At 44.2% G+C, this 21,891-nt stretch overlaps 1 long non-coding RNA gene across 2 annotated transcripts in view; it reads right to left on the bottom strand.

Annotated features, from left to right (window-relative positions):
* Nucleotides 1–5,600: 5,600 nt before the first annotated feature.
* The window catches only part of LOC135445051 (uncharacterized), a 60,275-nt gene continuing 43,984 nt past the window's right edge, over nt 5,601–21,891 (bottom strand). The window contains exons 1-3 of one of the 2 annotated variants that reach the window (XR_010439442.1): nt 10,843–10,926; nt 7,842–7,948; nt 5,620–7,179 (exon numbers count right to left, since the gene is read on the bottom strand). This is a non-coding gene — a long non-coding RNA (uncharacterized LOC135445051). Of the gene's footprint in view, nt 7,180–7,841; nt 7,949–10,842; nt 10,927–21,891 lie in introns of those variants that run through there. The other variant, XR_010439441.1, reaches the window with a different exon arrangement.

Raw genomic sequence — 21,891 nt, 5'->3', positions numbered from 1 at the left:
CTCTAACTAGATGCTCTTTCTTGAGACAATACAACCTGATTTTCTTTTGGATTTATAAGAGTTTGGTACTGAACTTATCAATCCAAATCTGCCTGGAGACACTGCTTTTCACTGAGGGGGTGTCAGGTGTGCTGCTTGTTATACATCATCATCCCCTATGTGTTGTTATGTGTAGAGCAAGATGCATCCTTGATCCTAAAACCTGATTCTGTGTCTTTTTTAATCTCATTACTGAAAATGAGATTGCTAATGCTCAGTTTTTGTACATAAAATCTACTTCAAGGATATGCTTTGTTGCTATTTATTGTTTGCTTCTGGAAAGTTCTTGATTAGCCAGGAATTTGGTGATGTCATTAAATCATACACTTGCAAAACAACCTAAATAAGCATTTGCTTGTGCTAAGGTTAAGGCCAGGCTACAAATTTGAAAGTCAGTGGTGGAGCCAGGGATTTCAGCTGACAGTGCTTTAACATCTACAAGCTTAATGTTATGGTAAAAAGCAGCAGGAGCAGCCCAGGCAGGAATGTTTTGGCAGGAGGGAGAAGCAGCTCCCAAGGCAGCCCAGTGCCCTCTAAATGCAAACCAAAGTTTGGATGTGCCCGTGGCAGTGGGGTGACACTGGCACAGAACAGGGAGCACTGGTGCAGGTGTCACACTGTGAAACTCCTGCTCACCTTCAGCAGCACCCAAAGCCTCCAAGCCCTCTGTTATTCCACTTCATGGTGACCTAGACTAGAAGAAGCCAGGCAGGAGTAACTTCTTGCGTCAAGGTTTGTCAGAGCCCTCAGCAAGGATCGAGCAGGAGGGGACAGTCCCCTAAACATCACTCCCCCAGCTGAAATAACCAATTCCACAGCAGCCTCATCTGTCCATGAGAAGTACTGCATGGGAAGGAGGGAAACAGCAGTGGAGTGACTTCAGTCAGCTCAGTGAACTGCATGGGTTTGTTATTTAGTGAACATCACCTGGGGATAAACAGACAAATAAACTAACCCCTGACCTACTCACTGAAATTTTCAAAAATAATTAATATGAGCACTAAAATGGCAGAAATTAGACATAAAGCATCAAATAAAACATAATAGTACTGAGGAGCCAAGAGCTACATTCCTCTCTGCCTTTTATATAGGTAAGTCAAATACAGCTTAAATAAACTTGCTCAGTACCTGTCTGTGATAAGAAATGCAGACCCAGACTTTTCTTCCTCAGCCTTTGCCACCTATCCAGATGTGCCCACACGGAGCCAGGCACTCCATGGGGCGAGTGGGATCTCAGAGGATGGCTCAGCTCTCCGGGACCCTCTGGATGCATCCCCAGCACACAGACCCCGCACTGAGGGCTGCCTGCCTCAGGCCCACTGTGCCCACAGGGTACACAGGGCAGATCCAGGCCTTTGTGGCCGTGTGTTCCATCAGAGAGAGCTGGAAAAATGTGTGACTTCTGCACCACAGACCAGAGACCACGGCTGGGAGCACTGGGAGAGCAGCCCTGTGTGGGTATAGCTGCTAATGGAGAACAGGGTGCCCTGAGAGAAATCCTTGCTGGCATTAACTCAGTGGAGACACTGAGAGATGAGCGGGCATCTCCACTGAGGGGGATTCTCCCCACAGCGCAGAGGATGTTTCCTCAGGGGCTCAGAGCTTGGCTCTCCCTTGGAAAAACTTAAAAATAAGGAGGGATAAATGTGAGTGACGTGTAACACGGCATGTGGACATGGCCCACAGCTCAAAATACCTGCAGCCTGCGCGGGCGGCTCCCTCCTCAACCAAATCCCCTCACGGCTCACCCGCGTCCCACAGAGAGCGGCGGGGAAAAGGGCGGGAAAAAGGCGGGAAGGGCCCTGCGGCCGGCAGGTGGCGCCCGCACACAGTGCTGCCTGAGCGCACCGGCCCCAATGACATCGGCACCTATAAAATACATACAAATTTTACACTTACATAAATATGTACATCAGCACTCCCTCGGCCGCCTGATCTCCAGATTGATCTCCACAAATAAAAAGGGGCTTCACTTCAGGCCGTGCTCCTTAACGGCCTTTGGAGCATCCCACACCTCCGGGCCTGCGCCCGCCTGCGGCCTCCTCTCCTCGTACTGGCCAAGAGGCAATGGCACCACAGAAAGCGATTGCAGAGAAATTTCCTTTTGCCTCCCCAGAAAAAGGCCCACGCCTTTTGTGACTGTCACAAAGAGCCACTTCCACGGGTGATTCCCAAGAATCTCCCACCATTTTACAGGGTTTCCCCTCACAGTTCTTGTGTATGGACATGGCACACGACATTTTGTACTGCTGGGCACTTTGAGGTTACCCACTGAAGGGATTCCTTAAAAAAAAAATCCAGGATTACAGAATTGTTTGATAGAGGATGGAAGCTCAGGCATGGCTTAGAGATGTAAATCAGAGCAGAACAGGATTCCTGTCTGAGTCTGTGCTTTAGCATCATTCCCTCAGCACCACACCAGGAGTCAATGCTGTCACGCTGTGTCAGACAGAAATCCCTGTGAACAAGAGCTCAGCAAGAGGAGGGGAATGGTCTCAGTGACAGTGAGCCATGGCTGAGGCAGGGAAAGGACAGAAATCCTGATCCTCAAATGCTGCTCTAACCATTGGGACCATCCCTGTGAAAACTGCCACCTGATCTTCCTCCCTCACTCTCTTCTCTTGCACACAAGTCAGGAAAGTCTGTGCAAGGCAAATCAAATCAAATCAAATCAAAATAAAAACCAAAACCTGAGTAATCTGCTTTTACTGCGGTGTAGTGCATGTAAAGGTGACTGTGCAGTAACTCATGGTTACAGCTCTCAAACTGTGAGGAAATAAAACCAAGGCACATTTCCCAAAAGGACGACAGTCCATCCAGCTGCAGCCCATAAGCCTGAGAGCAGCTGATAAAATAAGCACTAAGAGAGCCAGAACTTGAGTGACGTAGCCACCTCCAAAAGCATTTGTTCCTAGAAATGTGTCTGGGAAATATCTTTCTCCCCCAGTGCATCGCCTTCATCTCAGAAAGGTAGGAGGAAACCATGCCCCACCTTAGAGTACTGAATTTTACTAAAACCAGTAGCTGGATTTCTATGGGATAGGACAATTCCCGCTCTTGAGTGATGCCATCTCACACTCTGCTCAATGATCTGTGCCAGAGTTTGCTGGCAAAGGGACCTGACAGGCTTGTTCTGCCTGTGGGGCTGGCTAAGTTCATTAGGCTTACAAGGGAGAACAAGCTCAAGTGAAGTGCACACATCACTGTGCCCTTCCTGAATTAAAATGCACGATCACCAAAGAGCTGACACCCAAAACACTGCCCACACAAAGCAGGCACACACGTCTCTCACTTAACAATGCTGTATTTTCTGTCAAAACTTCTCAGGCAAGGTATTTTGTTGGTGGGTTTGGGGTTTATTTTTGAGAGGGGTATAAGACGATGCACCATGTGGAACTGGGTCACATAAGTTCCTGGATGTGTTTCAGAAAGCACTTGAAACACCAAGGTTTTCAAGATAATAATTGGAAAATATGTATATCTTTCAGTGACTTGATGACATTTCTGCAATCAAGATTTTGCAAAATACCATAAAAGCACTGACCTTCTTTTCTGCTGTTTCCCATTTTGTAGCTGATGGCAACGTTCATACAAATCTAAAAGATTTACACCTCAGAAAGAAATATAAGCATCTAATTATACAGGTTTATTTGCAGAATGGGGAAAAAATGTCAGTCCTCTGCTGCACTTTTTAATTTTGCCAGACCTCAAGTAAGGAACATTTGCCACGGGTGTTTCAACACTGCTCTGCCCACTAAGTGTTCCAGAATATACGATCCAGGCTTTTTTCTATCAGCTAGCTAATTGATTCTCAGAGAGAATCAGCTTTCCAAAGGTGAGGAAAAATTATTCATGCAATCATTTTTTTCTCACAGCAAGCACAGCTTTAAAGGAAATAAAACTTTTACTTGGAATATGATAAGAAAAAAGTATTTCAGCAAGCAGGATTGAGCTGGCTCATGTTGCTTCTGAGAAGAAAAATATATGAGGGGTTTTTTTAACTTTGTTCTATTACTTGTGATATAGAAGGTTTAGATTTAAGGTTATCTTTTTTATGTCCACTTTTATCACCAACCTTTCCAATGATCTTGTTCCTTCTGGCTGCAGAAACTAGGGCACATAATATTATGCCATTTGCAACCCATTACAGAATGTTGTTCCAATGACTTGCAATGGAGTGCAATATAAAGCTGTTTATAAGGCAGTTACTTGAGTACAGAGTTTAACATAACTAAAAGATATTGAAAAGAAAGGCTCTCAGAGCCATCGTATTTTTATTTGCTCATAAAACTATTTTGGAACTTTAATGCTCAAGCGTAAATTTAAGCCAAATTAAAGCGCTGAAATGTTTACTGAGAGTCGTATTTTAGGAACAAGCAACTTCAAAAGTATTAAGAAAACAAAAACTGAGATGTGAAGGCATACCTCTGCACAGGACAGCAAAACTCAAACAGGATGGTTTGGGTGAAAAACAGTGAGTTCACTCAAAGTGAGAGGTAATGAATAACCCTCTCATGAAGGTGCTTCACATGCACAAATCCCATCAAACACAAGAGGCTGAGAGACACGTCCAAGTCCCCTTTGAACATCAGGAAAAACTCTAAATCAAATGTACATTTCCTTAAAAGGGGCAGGTCTTTGGGAGGTAAAAATAGTTGACCTTTGCTAATTTAAGTCCAGGATTTGAAAGTGTTTTGCAAACAGTCCAGGCTCAGCACTGCTCCTGGGAAGTGAAGGTGGTATTGTGTCCTTTTTATAGGCACACTGTGGGAAGCAGATTTTTGCTCTCAGATTTTGAAACATCAGCCACAAGGTAGAAAGAATTTTGAAGCACATCTGTCTTAGGTCAGCTGCTGCTGCTGGAACGCTGAAGCGTTAGTCTGATTCAGCACAGGAAATTCTGTGTTCCCAAAATTGAGGGGAGAGGGGCTAAAGGGGAGCAAATTTGCTCTATCACACTGTGAGTGCTGTGAGGTTACTGACACCCCTGATCCACAGGGAAAATCCTCTGGTCATGGACCCCTGTATGAGCAACCAGGAGCAGATGTGGAGGGGCCAGCACAGCACCTGATCCCAGGTTATTCCAGGCAGAGGCTGCCCAGGGCCAGGAGAACCATGGCCCTACTGGGGCAGGATCAGAGGCTGGGAGGGGACAGCAATTCCCCCAAGGAGCTCTGTGGTGGCATTTGGCAGTTTCATTGCTTTCCACATCTTCTGCTGGTTTGCATTACTGCAAAAAGGCAGCATAAAGTGGAAAAAGCACATGTTTTCAGAGTTCTGACAGTTTATACAGTGTGCCATGCAAGACAGCCCAACTATTTTCCTTTCCTGAAAAAAGATTCCCCTGAGTGAGCCTTAATTCCCAGTTCCAAACTGACTGGCAATTAGGAGTAGATGAGCACTCCACGCTCCATCACAATACAGTTACAACTATTTAAAACCCAATTAATTTCTTTCTAACCTTCCCATCAAGCTGTAAAGTTCCAGTTGGCAAGGATTTTTACTTTGATTTTGAATTCCTGCTTGGAAGATTAACTGAAAATGGATTTGGCTGGAACAGCTGCACTGAACATATTTTGTTTTATTTTGTTGCCATCTCAAATAACAATACTTAGCACTCTTCATCTTCAAAGCATTATACAAACATTGAGTCACATCCCCTCCCAACAATCTCGTGACATCACCTTCTGTGAATAAAATCATTCTCATTGCAGAGAGGTGGAGAAGCAGCAAGAGCTCCTCAATCTGTGCGGGGTCACAGGAAAAGCCCTTGGCTGAGGCAGATGGAGGAGCCAGGGGCTCACAGGTCCTCACTTTGTTAACCTCCACTTCTGCAGAGGTGAGGGCTGCTTTGGGGTGGAGTTTTCTTCCCTTTTTTATTTTTGCAGCTCTGTTCATGCCAGGATAACAGCCATTTAGCCAGCTGTGCACGCAGCAGCTTGCAGGGGCTGTGCCTCTACCTGCCCTGCCACCTGAGGCTGAGCATGCACAGCTGGGTGCAGGGCAGGGAGTTCCCTTTTCCCTCACTGAATAAATGGTATTTTGGGCATGCTCCTATGCAAGTGTGTGTCTGCCCTCGAGTCACTGAGGCCCATGAACCTGGCTACATCCAGCACGGAAGGAAGGTGATCTTTCTCTTTAGCCATACACTGATCTCCAAAGAGTTCACTGCCTGTGGGGGAAGCAGTGCCAGGGCCAGCCCTTAATCCCTGAGTGCTGTTTACTCAAGGCTCACACACTGCACATGTGGCTTATGCACCTAAATTAGGAACCTCAGGTGGCTTTGAACTCGCTGGAGAAAGGTGCCTCCTGTCAGGGGGTAGCTCAGAGACCTTCATTCAGGCTCTGCTGACGACAGAGGGTGCCTGTGCTCCTAAATTAGACATCTAAATCAGTAGTGTGTGCAAAGCAAAGTCGTGTGAACACATCCCTATAAATACATCTTCTCTGCAGGGCCAGCTCCCATGGAGTGAGTAAACATCAGACATGTTGAGCACAGAGCTGTCAGGGCTTCTTTTCCCCATGCTATTTTTGGTCCTTTGCACATCTTGGTTTGTCTCCCTCCTTATTTGGCTTCTTCCTAAATATCTAAAGAGATTGGATTATTCCTTACAAAACTACAACATTACCTAGAGAGCCCCTTTCCAAAGCACAAGCTAGGGAACTGCTCCTCCTGAGCCATGACAGCTATATGGTGACAAAATCTAGGTTTTGCTGAATTTATGCCTTTGTGAGGCCAAACACCCTTGTTTGTAGACTGGGAGGCAGTGGGAAGAACTGGCACCAGGAGGCTGAATCATTCCCAGGCCACTACTCCTGCACAGCAGCTTTCAACAAATTATTTCACCTTCATCCTGCTGTGAGGTACCCTCCATCTCAGCAGGCACTGCTGGGTGCTTCCTCTCTTGAGTCCTAGTGCCAGTTTTGGAGTGCAAACTGCTCACAAAATTCCCAAAAGAGCTGAATTGTTACTGCCTCAAGTGCAGGAAATTGCATACAGGAAGAGGGTCCTTCAACTAAGAAAAAGCTGGAGTGAACCTGAGTGCAGAAGGACTCACGAAATTGTCCAGAATCTCACTGGAGGTGAGGGCACCCTTGCCACTCTTCTCAGCGTAGATAATCTTTTTCTGGTATCTCAAACTAAAAGAAAAGAACCACAAATAAACCCACCAGTGATCTGCAGCTTTGCAAGTAGCAAGTCTGACTCCAGAGGTGAACACTGTGCCAGCCCTGACCTGGCTCGTGTCTTCTGCAGCACTTTCTGCCATTTTAAGTTCCCCACAGGGAGCTGTTATGGCCTTTGTGACACTGGGGTAGTAGAACACATAAAGACACCAAGAGCACATAAAAAACACACAAGGATAGAAAGAGAATGCAGCTGAAAGAATTTTTGAGAATTTCTTTCTCTCCATAACTACCCTAAATTGATGGCTTTTGTTTCATTCTGGATCTCCTTTGTTCCTTCTCAGACTGTATTAGCAACTGCACACCCAGGGACTGAAATGAACCCATTGTACTCACTACAATGTATCAAGTGTGTAAAGTGATCATTTCCTCCTGTTTATCATCCATCTGTACACATTCTGGTTGCAGAATAGCAAAACACTGCACAGTAATCTCGGAACAAAATCTCATGCTGTTCCTCCTGGACATGCTTATGTGAAGTGAATTACACAGAAGGATGAGTTTAAAATTGATATTTCTCATTGTGCCATAACACCACTGAAGTTTACAGGGTAACAACACTGGCAGCTGAATCAGGCTCCCACTGGGATTGGAACAAGTGACATGTAAGACCTTACATGAACCACCAGAGAAGTTTCAGGCTCTGTTTCACACCAGAACAGTGTTTTGTACAAGCTGCACTTCACAGGAGCATCACTTTGTTCAGGTATGATGAAGTGATGAGCTGTGGAATGAAAATGAGGAAAGGTAAGCAGATACCAAAGGCCTGTATGTATTTATTACTTCAAAGTGAAAACACAGTGCAGACTGGAAGGGGAAAGGTTCAGTAAAAGCAGTGTCAGCAGAGGAATTTAAAATTGTTCACATATTCCTTGGAAAGAATCCATGGCACTTTCATCTGGTAAGAGTGGTGCTGTGTTAGAAGTTGTGTCATCTGCAAGAGCAAGGAAATAATGATCTAGCTAACACTTGACTCTGAACCATTCTTGACTTGTCCAAGAGCAAACAAAGCAGCATGAGAAGAACAGGAGTAAAAATACACCCTGACCAGTCCAGGGTCAAGAGGAGGTTTTGTGGTCTGTAACAGCACAGATCCCCTCTCCTAAGAAACAGCTGCTATTCCACATAGCTCCTGAAAAGTACTTTTATGAAAATTCCATTGCTAAAAAAATAAACAAGGAGGCAGAATAGCTACTATAAATATAAAAATAAAGAGTAAAAATACACGTGTATGTAACATATATATCTATATATAAATATAAATATAGTCAGAGAATGAAATGTTCTCAGTTAAGTCTGAGACACCATACAAAGAAAATGTGATGCTCTTGCCAACTATGAAGATAAAAAGCCCAGCAATCGTGGCCATTAAAGATTTATAGGAGAATCCTGTAAAAAGCAAGAGGCAAAAACCCAGAAGTCACCAAAACCGTTTCATTAGACAGGCCAACTTAATTAATTTGTTCAATTTGCTTCTCTTCCATGCCAGGGTGTAAAGGCAGGGTGGGAAGCAGGAGGCTAGAGGTGATGGCAAAAAAGCTCATTAGGAAGCAATAAAGAAGGAAGAGACACCAGAAAATGAATGTTAGTTCATTGGGAGAATTTTAAAAAATGCCATTTGTCTTCATGACACAGAGGCAGAGAGCTCGGCGGGCCCGTGCACGGGGTGGCTTTGCAGGGACCTCTGACCCCAGCGCTCAATCAAGGCAACACTGACTGTGCACGGGGCCACCTTGGAGTATCCAGTGAGTAGAGTCCCTAAAGATTACAAGCCAAACCAGAGTCAGAAGAGACACCTAACAGACCTGCCACAGGATTTCAGCAGGCTGCAGGTTACCAGTGCCAGTGCTGACAATTGAAAATCCAAGCTCATACACACCTTGGCCTCTGCCCAGCCTCACCTGACACATCACAGAGCTCCTTCCTACTCCATGCCTGTGTGACATGTGAGGATGTTACTCTCTGAAGGAGAATTCCATACTTTCATGCTGGACTGGAGTTAAATGCTGCTGAACTGGGACCATTCAGCCAGGCAAAAATTTTACTTCTGCATAGAACCTCATATCCTCTGAGCAGGAATTCAGGGGAAGGCCAGCTCACCCTTAGGAAGGGGGATCCAGACATTGAGCCAGCAGCCTTCTGGAGGAATCTCCATGAGCCACATCCCATAAATAAGTCAGGCTCAATTATTTTATATCAAAACAATATCTTGGCTTTAATGAGTGCAAGTGCCAATACAGAGAGCCCCACGTTATGAATCGCTATTTTCTCCTGCCCAGCACTTTCTAATTTCCTGCTAAGGAGGCAGTGGAATGGGGTCATTAATCTGAATTAGGAATACCCTGACCTGCTCTGCACTTTATCTGCTAACATTTTCTGGCACAGCAGTATCAGATGGGATTCTGTATGTGAGACAACAGGGGGAGGTGAGAAATGTAGGTCCTGATTTTAAATAACCTCAGGAGAGGTGTATTTTCACCAGCAAACCCTTAAATGTAAAAGCAGCACAGGGTTCACTGTCTGAAGCATCACAGGAAATGTGTTGAGCAGACAGCAGATAATATGTTCTTTAAATGAATTAGCATGAGGACTTTTCCACTTTGCCTTCAGATTAAATATTGGAATATTATTGCAAATACACCAATGAATGAGATCAAATATAAAACAAATAGAAATAAAATTACAAGGCATTAAAATAGAAAAAGAGCACAATTAATAACAATGCTCGTAAAATTAATGAAAGCACTGCTCCATTTATAATGCAACTTCCTCACCTGGGAGCCCAAAGGTCCTGGCAAAAGACAGGTCATGCTGGGTTTGTGCTTCTCAAGCAGAATTGCACAAAGACACAAACATTATATAGCCCAAGGGGTCTAATATCTGAAAACACCTATGCACTCAAGCCTTGATTTCTTTTTTATTATCATTTTATATGGGACTAAAATAGAAAGCACAAGCTGTAGTCACAGAGGGCATTCCCATTGCACGTGGCACAGGACAGACTCGGACCCACAAAACCCCACAGCCAGCACTGAGACCTCAGCACTGCCCAGACCCACTGCCAGCTGTCCTACAGAGGAATGCACCTCCCTCCAAATAACTTTCCACAAATGGATAATCCCTGCACAGTCAGTGGGAGTTTTCCACAGGGTTTAAACTGCTCATGGAAAGGAGAATTTCCAGCAGTCAGCCCAAGGCCCCAGTGAGATCCTAAGCGAGGTCTCCTGAGTTTCCAGGGCCCCTCTAGCAGGACTGGGCCTCATTCAGAGAGCAGCTTCACAAAGGCCATGCCTGGAATGGTGAATATTCATCACCTGGGACTCAGCATCCTCACCAGCAGCACCACAGAAAGCTGTGGCTGAGGACACGGAAGAAATGCTGCACACACACACATCTAACGCAGCAGAACACAGCCAATTCTCACTACAGATTACTCAGTAATTATTCTCCAGTCTCTCTATATATTTGAGAAGCCAAGAAAAAAGACAGTAGTAAAACTCCCCCCCTCCCCCTCACATATTTCTTTGGTAAAATCCTATTTTTTTTCCTGCCTATGGCTGTTTCACTAAGCCAAAATCCCTTCAGCATTTAGTCTTCCTTAAAACTAAGTGATCTTACTTCTGGCTCCCAGGGTGGCACATCTATTATCAGGCTTGGATAACATGATAAGCAGTTATATCTCATAGTGCAAACATTTTTCAGCTCTGTGAACCTCGTTGCTAAATGTGTACCTAGGCAGACTAGAACTCAGAGCCAAGGAAGTTTATTAAGGCAGAAGACAAAGCTTGTCAGGTGTTCATATTTCTGTGCTTGTTATTTGTTGGCTGTGCCTTGATTTTTCTCAGGAGTGAGACAATCAGCTCATTTCAGCCTCTCTCAGCCTGCTGACATGACAGAGAAGAGGCAGAAAAGCGAATGCTGTGCTCCTGAAGCTGACAGGTATCAAGAAATAGAAAGTTTGAAGCTAAGATCCCTCCAATTTTTGTACAACAGATTCTTCTCCAAACGAGCAGTGCTGTGGTGTCCCCCTCCCTCATCCCTGCACAGCACACAGCAAAGAGCATGGGATGAAATGTTTGTGCTGGGAACAAGATGAGCATTGACAGGTGAGCTGATTTCTTCCCTTATTTGATGTAACAAGTTTTACAGGAACATCAGAGTTTTCTCTTCCGTGCAAACAGATTACAAAAAATGCAACATACAGGCTACAGAACCAATTGTTTTCTACTTCTGTTAACATGTGACACTCACAAGAAATGGGACAGAGCTGGAGAAAATGAAAACTGGCTATATAGCTTCCTATCATTCATAGTCCTGCTAACTTTGTCCCATCTCCCTTTTTTGTTACCAGGACACAGGAATTCCCATATATGAGATAACTCCCTGGCTTAAAAAGACATTTTGTGCTGGAAAAAATAGATTACAGAGGGCAAAGGGCTTGGAGCTCCTGTCCTGATTGATTCATTTATCTTTATATTCACATGCTGGTATATGAGCTAAAAAGAGCAAGGTAGCCTTTTACAGTGTAGGTGTGCCCAGAGGAACCTCTCTGCTGCTTCTTTAGCTCTGACTTCCTTTTATTCCAGAGAAAGAGCTGCAAACTGTGCAGCTGATGACCTGTGGTTTGACAACTGCTTTAGCAACCACTTGCTCTACACTGGACAGGCACTGATTCACTTTTTTTTTTTTTTTCCTATTTCAACCTTTGACTATAAAAAAAATTTATTACATTTTGGCAAGCAGTTAAGAGTGCAGGAATTGCTGGTCAGCAGTCCTGCTGCCTCAGCATCCTGCCCTTGCCAGCAGCTTTCAGGAAACCCATCACTTTTTCAGGCAAACTTTACCCTGTCCCCAGGGCCCACCCAGACTCTCCCTGGTGGCTGTGCCCCCATGGTTCAGCACATCCGACAGCCCTTCCTCAACTTAATATTATATTATTTAAAAATTTCACACTGAAGCAAAGTCAGTTCTATTTCATTACAACCCAGAATATAAAATAAATGCAATGAACTCACAGCTTAGTTTTAACAGTCATTTCAAGAGTGACATCAGGACAACTTAAAAGCAGGAAACTCTCAACTCTAGAATGAGAAACAAGTATTTGTTAACTTTGAAGGTGCTCCATTACCTTCCTTTCTTGCACACTACCAAACTTTGATGAATGGCATTTTTTCTCAAGGAAAACCTCATGATTTTCCACTGACATTCCACCTCTGAGCAGTCCTACAGGTGGAATACATTAAAAATAATTAATTCTATCCCCAAATTAATTTCTTGTCCCATTTGAGTTGTGACACAAACAGATAAATCCTAAACTCTATTTCCAAATCCCAGTAAAGCTGAAACATTCTAACACTTTTTTTTCTCTCCTTCCACTGCCATCCAGTTTTTCCAAAGGAAACAGAGCAGCTCTTTTCATGAGCTTTTTGAGAATTTTAGAGGCTGACACTCAGCCATGCAGCAATTCCTAGAAAAAGGAAAGCAGAACAACTGAACATTTGAACTCCCACAAATAACCACCACGATGATTTTCCACATGACCCAGAAGAATTATTTTTAGAACCAGAAAAGTAGCTTTATTCTCTATTTCCATTTAGTCCCTGCAATGTTGGAAAGGACATTCAGTAAGGATGAGTATTATTATTTCTCCATGATGTGGATTCCCTTGGAAAAGCAGCAATTCCTAGAAGTACCAGCCATGATGAAGACAGGCTGTTCTAAGCACGGTGTCATTCATGGTGAGAGCTTCTCCCTGCCGAGGATTTTCAACCAAAGGCGGCAAAACAGAGCAAAGCAAAGATGAGGAGTTTGTTTTGGAGGCTGGGGATCTTCCCTAGCTCCCACTTCGTGTGAGATGGGACAAGCAACAACCCCTCTACATTTTATATTTCTAGGCAGAAATGCCTCCACTGCCTTGCCATGAATTGAGAGGTTTTGGAAAAAACTCTAAACTGCCCTTTTCCACCTCAGACCCAGCAGGAAACTTCCCTCCATCCCTGATTTCTGCTTTCCACTCTCCAGGGTCTGGGGGCACTCGGTGCCACTGGATTGTCACAAAAAAGGCTCAGTGGTGCAAACCAGACCATCCCATTTTGGCATCCCCGTGGCTTCACAGCCCACAGAAAGTCAGGTTATTTCCACAGCATCCCTGATATCCTCATTTCTCAGTGAATACATGCTGTCCAAAAGCCCAGCAAATGCAAAATGCTCGTGTCCACCTGGCAGGATCCCACAAGATCCTGGCTCCCTCTGACCCCTCAGTGAGTGCAGCCCTGAGGGGAGGGACAGAATGTGACATTTCCCACACAAATGTACCTGTCTGATTTGCCAATCTCCCACTTCTTTCTGCAGCCTGAGGGCAAGCAGCAGCCCATGCCAAATGCTGCCTAAGCAGATTTTTCTGTATGAATCACACAGAACTTCCATTTGCATGGCACAGGAAATGAAGCCATAAATTCTATTTCCTGTAAAATCCCATTACATACATCATATTAGAGAATAACACAAACTCTGATGAACTCAACCAAAATGCATCTCAGCAAATGGTTATGGAGGAGCTGAGCTCTGTTAGAAATCCATGAAAATTAAGGGGATGCATCAATAGATTTGGGATTCAGCACAGGTGAAAACCAGGACCTGATTCATGTCTGTTTTCTTCCTTAATATTAAAAGTCCATCCAAACCTCCCATAGCATTTATATCCCTATTTGTCAAATTAAACTGGTCTATGCACAAGTTTTTGTGCTGTGCAATGCTGCAGATAAAAACCTTGGCTTAGGAAATGCTTCTCTTCAAAGCTTTCCCAATGCAGTGTCTCTCTCCTGCAATATCCAGCTGAGACATCAATGACAACATGGATACAAGTTCAGACTGAAAACTGGAGTGATTTTAAAGGTAAAAAAATATTCCATGAGAATAATCCCTTTTAAGGAACCACTGAAAAGCTGCTGTGAGAACCACACAATTGATAGTGAACCAAAAGACGAAATTTCAATTACAGAATTTATAATTCAGGAATTTTGTACAGTGATTTTTATTTTTTTGTGGTCTCATAGAAACTCTTGAAATTTTGTATGGATTATTTATCAATCTGCGACATACTATGCTACCAATTTTAAGGAAGTTGTATTAATTTGCATGTTTTGGAGAGGCTATCTTGGTTTTATCCACATTTTATGCGTAGGAAGAGTTAAATGACAGCCTGTAGGAATGTCACAGGAGGTATCTATGTGGGAATGTCACAGGAGGTATCTGTGCCTCCCTCTCTATGTGCATGGCACAGCCCATGCTCCAGCCAATGTAAAAATTCATTTAGTGTGGAAACACACCCAGGAATATTCCCAGAACAGACAAGGCAAAACTGCTTTATTGGCTCTTCTTCTTTTGCCCCTTTCTGGAGCAAAGGAGAGGAGTTCTCCCAGAATGTGCAAAGGTTGCTGGGCTTTATCCCTGCAGGGACAAACAAACCCCCCAGGTTTTGTTCCTTGTTGTCCCTCAATGAATGAAAACTCTGATGCTGCAGAGGCCAGGAGGAATTTGGGCACAATTCAAGCAATCTCACCCCCATCCCCACGAGTGTGCAGGGTCAGTGTGCCAGGTTTTGTTTGCTCAGGTGGTTCCCATCCTTATCTGATTCCTCTCCCTCCGTGGGTCATGGCTGTGCTGAGAATCACGTTCCATTTCTACAAACAGCATTTCAGCTCTGTAATTAAAATGCAGCATAATCACAAACAACTGAACAGCCATCAGTGAGCACAAGGCAGAACAGCTTGTCACACACAAGCCACAGAATTAAGGCTGGAGACAATTTTCATTTGTTTCCTTATTAAGGAACATGAATGAAGCCTTATATTATTTGAGGATGCTTAGAGAATATAGGTATGAGCACTTGGTGGGTTAATCACTTCCAGACAGAAGACTATTGGTAATTTCTTTAATTACAGTACAACTAATCAAACACAGAAAACTCTAAAGAATTGGCTGGTTCCTATGGATTAGCCTGCAGGGGTCCCATCTAATTTCAGCGACTTAACCCACGATTTCCAGTGATGTATTTCTACCCCAACTCCAGAACAAAAACCAAAGCTGCAGAGCAGATGGTGAGGTTACCATACCAGTTTCTGTATTTTTATTTAATACAGCCACAGCTGAGGTTTGATGGGAAGAGAACATTAACAATCAAGGGAACTGATCGAATGCAGCCCTTGCTATGGAGTCAGGATAATCAGATTAAACTTGCTGCAAAAAGCTAAGTTCATAAACCCACAAAAGTCACCTAATTGCAACCTTTGTTTCAAAAGAGCAAATACAAGTCTATAAACTGCTGCCTTTGTCTGCTTTAGTGTTTAAGACTGCAATTTCTCTCTATATTGCAACTTCATTACATTTATTTAAGGGGTTTCAATGTATTAAATAATTTGCTGCCATTACCTTAATATTTTCCTGAATTGCCTAATTTTCTATTTATTTTTAACATGAATTTTTCATATTTTTAAAAGCCTTTTAAAAAATTAAGATGTTTCTATTTGGCTGATTCTGACATAAAAATAGAATGAGCCCAGTGAGTCAGAAATCAGCTCTTGCTAGAGAAGACCTAAAGAATCCTAAATTTATTCACAGTGACACATGGAATAATAATTATTTTTACATGGAGAAGGTAATAGAGTGTATTACAATGCATGAAAATAATAACCTGTCTTTAATCCAACATATGGTTTTCAGGAAAGATGAACTTTAACTACAGACTAAGCAGAGGGGGAAAAAAAAGGAAGGCCAGTGAGTTAACACAGGGACAGACAATTTACCACCTTAATATTAACAGAGAAGGGAAAATATCTTTCTGGCAGAGTCTGTTCGCACAAGAATGAGAAGATAAATTTCAGGGAAATTCCCTCCATCAAATACAGCAGTTGGAAAGAATGTAAGTGCAATCCTTTGCTTCCCCACATAAAGCAGAAAGGGATTGCCCAAAGAGTTGGAGACACCTCTGGGTTTTCACAGCTGATTTGTAATATGCACTTCTGCATCTTGATTCTCCAGAGAATCTGGCATTCTCCTGCTAAATCTCATTTATAGTCCAGCCAATTCTCACCTGGAATTTTCTAGAAGCTTTCTGACCTCAGGTGCACACAGTTAATTCTTCCTTGTAATTTATCTTATCCTTCTTTCCAGCTAATTCAATTACTGCTTGATTAGTGACACAAGACAAAGGAGAAAATAAACCTGGGCTATCATTAATGAACAGAGCCAGGGAATTCACCTGCAGCTTTCCATGAGAGGCCTCTGCAGAAGGGCCCAGTGACATGAGGAATGACCAGGGGTCCCTGTGCCACCCTCCAGAGTGGCCCTGAGGCCACAGGATGGGTCACACACTGCTGGGGTCACCTGAGCTGCTCCTGCTCAGCACTGAGTCAGTGCTATGAGATCCAGGCTCCTGCCTCTCTGGACACTTGGGCAAATCCCCTGAATTCAGTACCCACATTTAAAGATAGTAAGAATTATTAATTTATTATCTGGATAGGAAAATAAAGTCACCAGTGCCTCAGTGAAGGGTGGGAGTGGTGTAAGTCATAGAGCTGACAGCTAACTGGGAAATTTGCTTATCCCAGAAATGCTGGTCTGGAGTTATCCAGGGAAAGATGCAGCAAAGCCCAGAAGTAATGAATGATTTGCTGCACGTGCCTTCACCAGGAGCTTTGCTGACTACAAGAAGCTTTAATCAAATACTTCAAGGGTTCCCTAAATGCTTGAGCAGATATTGCAGCACACTGCTCCTCCTCCTACCTGCTCACTGAGCAGCATTTGCTCCCTGTGCTCTGAAAACACTTCCCTTTGCTCTGGCTCCAGCCAGAGAGGATGTGAGAGGGAAGTGGAAGGTAAATTCTGCAGGTCCCAGAGCTCCAGAGAGTCCTCCTGCTGCAGTTTGTTAAATGACACTGTTAACAGCCCAGCTTTAACAGCTCCAGAGCTGCTCTCAAGTCTGCCCAGATGGGAAAATATTTTCCTCCTTGCCATCTCCTCCAGCTGGAAGAGGATTGCTCCTCCAGTAAATCCCACCAAGTGACAGAGCCATGCACTGCTGCAGCACCAGGGAGGTGACACTGCACCTCGTGAGGGAAAACTGCACGTGCTGGGCAAGGTTAATGGGCTGCTGTGGAGCTCTACTGAGATAAATGGAGTTTTGCCCCACAAAACAGGGTATGGAGAATATTAAAAAAGGCATCATTTCCCACCATGTCAAATTGCTGCCCTAAAGCAGAGTTTTTAGCATTCATCTAAGTGGCCTTTTAAGAGCATAAATGGAATATAGTTATCTCCAGAGCAACACTCCAAAAGGTGATCTCAGATAAAGAGTAGCAGGGAAAGCTGAAGAACCTGACAAAAATAAACATTCTCTGAAGATAAAGATGTTTCTGCTAGCACAGATGGGTTACAGCAAAAACCACTTACAGCCAGAACAGAGATTCATCAGAATTATTTCACAGGGTTTGCCACATGGTACCACAGCAGCCTCAGACATTTCAGGGATCTAAAAAGTGTCACCTGGTGTCATGCCCGGGCTCATATAAACACTCTGCTGGTATAAAATTCAAGAACCAGATAAATATTATCCTTTGAGGAGACTTCAGCTCCAGAACATGTTTCAAATGTAAAATTTTACAGCCTGCCTCAGGAAACTCAAGGAATTCAGGATATTCCAAGTTCTCCAGTACCACTGCAGCTCCACTGTTTATTCTCCAGTGTTAACATATGCTTGGCTTGAAAACAGGGACTGCTTTAATCAAGGCTTATTTGGCTATTGTAATTTTGGAATTATGAGATCATCAAAGGACCCAGCTTAGGATAATGACAGTGAATAGAATGACTTTGGCTTAACAGGGAAGTATAAATTATGTCTAAAGAGGATACATCCACCTTGTGCCAACTGGTTAAGCAGCGCTCCCACACATTTCATACACACAAACTTCTCAAATCCCATCTTTTCATTAAAAAATGACCATAAAAATTCAGATGCTCAGCTGAAGACGCTTCACCCAGTGCAACAGACATTTTTTTCTTATTTCATTTAATCTTTTGAAGCATGGTTTGGAGCTGTGCCCTCTTTGGTGAGCACACTGGAGCTGATCCTGTAATATTTACACAGTGAGTGGTGGATGGAGCAAAGCAGAGTTAAGGTGTTGAGCTGTGACTGCCACGTCCTTGGTGGGTGCAGGGGGGCTGGAGGCAAAACCACAACCAAACAAATTCTTTGGTTTCCCTTGATCCACAGGAAGAGGAAGCTTTTCCAGAGAGCCCACAGGCAGTGACGGACTACTCAGTGCCTGCTCACCACCGGGGCAGCCAGGGAACCGCGGGATTTGGGACAGCCCTGACACCCCCTGTGCAACTCCCCATGAGCCTCCAGGATGCTGTGCATGCCCTGCAGCCCCTCAGGCACCTCCCAGAGGCACAGCCAGGATGCTGTGCATGCCCTGCAGCCCCTGTGGCACCTCCTGAGGCACAGCCAGGATGCTGTGCATGCCCTGCAGCCCCTGTGGCACCTCCCAGAGGCACAGCCAGGATGCTGTGCATGCCCTGCAGCCCCTGTGGCACCTCCTGAGGCACAGCCAGGATGCTGTGCATGCCCCTCTGCAGGGATGGCACCTCCCAGAGCCAGGAACTCAGGCAGCACAGTGAGGAAATTTGTTGAAGGTGCAGCATTTCCGAGCAAACTCACATTCATGGCTCTCCCTGGAACAAGGCTCCCAGTATAGCTGTGGTCAGAAGCTGCTCCAAGGGAAGCTGTGCTTATTTATATTCTGGAGACACATTTGAGCCCTTAGTATCTTGTTTTCCATACTCACTTTAACAAAGCATGCCTTCTCCAAGGCTTGCTAATGAGCCTAGCATACTTAGGGAAAAAATGTAAAATATACAAACAAACTCACTGTCAGATGGGTTTTTCCAAGACCTGGCCTGAAACTCAGAGAAATAAGAAATAAATGCTGTGTCCCTCCAAATATCTTACAAACTCTGATGAAGAAAAAAACCCCAACCTTGATTTTTCAGCCAAATCTCCCAGCTGCTTTTGCAATTCATAACAGGTCTGGCTGAAGAGTTGGTTCATTTTTATAAATCCAGTTCCTTTCCACAAAAAATGTCACTTTAGTAACATCCAAATCCTGATTATTTCGTGCTTAAAACCAAACTTTGTTAAAAGACAGTGCCTCTTCCTGCACTGCACTTTCACCCAACATACATAAAAACACTTCTGAATTTCTTTTGGAAAAAGTGTGCCCCTTCCAGAACCAATGCTGTTACTCAGGGATTAGGATGGGTGAATTTGAGAAGAAAAACCATAAATCAAGATAAAAAGATAGCATCTAAAGTCCTGGGGATCAGTAACCCATCAAAACATGCATGGCACTAAACCTTCAAAAATCACACGTGTTCAAAATGCAACTAATTGGTGAACAATCAGTGCAAGTTCCAAACTGATAACATCACTGTGAACACCAGGAGACCCAAATGTCAGGTTTTGAAGGGTATACTTCACTGGATTTCCTTTATTTCCTCAGTGCTGATCAGCACTGGGCTCTCAAGGATTCTTCTCCCTTCTTGCAGGTGTAACATTTTCAAGGATCCCTTTGCTACCTCACTGCTCTGATTTCCTCAGAAACTCAGGAGTGGTGTTTATTTTGTGTAAGAAGACATCAGAAAACATTTTTGCCATATATGCACACATGGTTCATGGAATTGTGTGCAAATGCATCAGTGAGTTCTCATCAGCCTCACCTGAGCAAGCTCTCCTCCACTTGAGCTCTGTCCTGACAAAGGACACAAAAATAACCCTGAGGAACCAAATGTGTTTCTCAGAAATGCATCTGCCAGCCTTGCCACAAAGCCTTTTTCCACCTCCATTACCCAAAATAGCTCTGAAGCATTTCCAAAAGGCCATCAAGACACAAAGCAACGTTCACATGTGGCTTGGAGCCTCTTGTTTCTCACCTGCTTCATGACAGAGGAGGGGCCTGGGAGGGTTGGGCCTGATTAAGCCTTTGCCCCACACATGTACCAGAAGTCTCTACAGAGCTGCATCCTATAATGTGCTTGGTACCACACTTACAGAAGTGAACATTGTAATTTCTGATGTCTGATGAGCTTTTCTTGAAGGACAACACAGCAGATCTTGGCCAGGGGCCAAGCACACAGGAAACACTGTTATCCCTCAAATAAATAATTCATAGAATTTTGCTTAATGAAAATTTAAGAAGCAAAAAATCACACCAGCAGTAGCAAGTTGTCCTTTGAAGAACTTGCCTGCCAAGGTCAAAAAGCAGTCACCTGAAATGGGATCAACCAGGCAGAGATTCAGATGGAAATTCAGCTTTTCAGATCAGGTTCTCCAGCTGGTTTTGGTGTGGAGGGAAGCATTTCTTGCTGTGCTGCTGAGCAGCCACAGCCACTCTGCTCTTCCCTTGTCACAGACACGAGGCCAGCTCAGCAACCAACTCTGCAGAAACTGAAGGGAACCCAAAGCCAGCCCAGGCTCTGCCACACAAACCTTGCAAATGCCACGCCAGGGGATGGTTTGGACCCAGGGGCACCAAGAACTCACAGGCACCCCAAGAGTGGCACAGCAGCAACCTGGAGCTCAAGTCTCCTTTCCTCAAAAGTCAGTCCTGTAGGAATTCAGGGAGCAGGGCTCCAAACCCCAACAGGGATTTTGAGAATTTGAGTTTGCTGCTTCAAAAACACACAGTTTGACCAGTCTGCTGTCAGACCAATTCCTACTAAAACAAACATTTAACATGTGCAAATACTAAAAGATGAATTTCCCGTTTGAACAGTCAGCACAACAGAACATTGCCAAAGGAATCATTGCAACATCTGTCAACGTAACCAACCAACTTCCAGCCAGAAAACAGGACAAGCATCATCTGTCATCAGAGACAGAACCGATGCCCCAGCACAGCCTCCCTGTACCAAATTCCACATGGACACAAAAGATCAGCAGGATGGGGTGCAAGGAAGGGTTCCTGTGATCTCTTACCCTTCCCTTCCTACCCAAATAAGCCAACACCCAGCTCAGGAGTGGAAGCCCCTTTGGTACTAAGCAAAGGAACCATCTCCAGGCAGTGACAACCTGGAGACAGTTCTGTTCTCCCCAAAAAATCAGTTCCTTATGGCCATGGAGCTGCTTCCCTCAGACATCTCATAACAGAGTTCCCAGCCTGGTCAAACCTCCCCAGCAGACATGGACAGGCATTGCAGTGATAGCAATGACAACATTAATGTTCACATGAAATTATGCTTCAAGTTTTTTTAAATAAGTATTTCCAAGGTCTTTGCTCATTTTCTAAGCAATCACACATTGCTGGTGACTCAAAAAGGTTTCATTTCAGTTCTAAGGAAAAGGTGTTGCTGCTGACAGCCCATTGCACAGGTTGTGCTGTCCCTGCAGGTGAGTCCCTGTCCTCTGCAATTCCCTCCTGCAGGGACTCACTGGAAGCTGTTTGGATGTGCAGGGGGACACTGCCATCCATGAGAGATGTCACTTTAGCAGTGGAAATGATGCTCATGTGGCTGTGGGGGTTTTAACCTTTTTCAGGAGCCAGAAATTCCTCTACAGCCTGAGTGCCTGAAAAGTTATTACACTTGTGTGCAGAAAAGGTAAATGTTACCAAT

The sequence above is a fragment of the Zonotrichia leucophrys genome, chromosome 3 (genome assembly GCF_028769735.1).
Source record: "Zonotrichia leucophrys gambelii isolate GWCS_2022_RI chromosome 3, RI_Zleu_2.0, whole genome shotgun sequence".
Taxonomy (NCBI): domain Eukaryota; kingdom Metazoa; phylum Chordata; class Aves; order Passeriformes; family Passerellidae; genus Zonotrichia; species Zonotrichia leucophrys.
The sequence above is the reverse complement of the archived record's forward strand: the minus strand, read 5'-3'. Positions and strand labels throughout refer to the sequence as shown.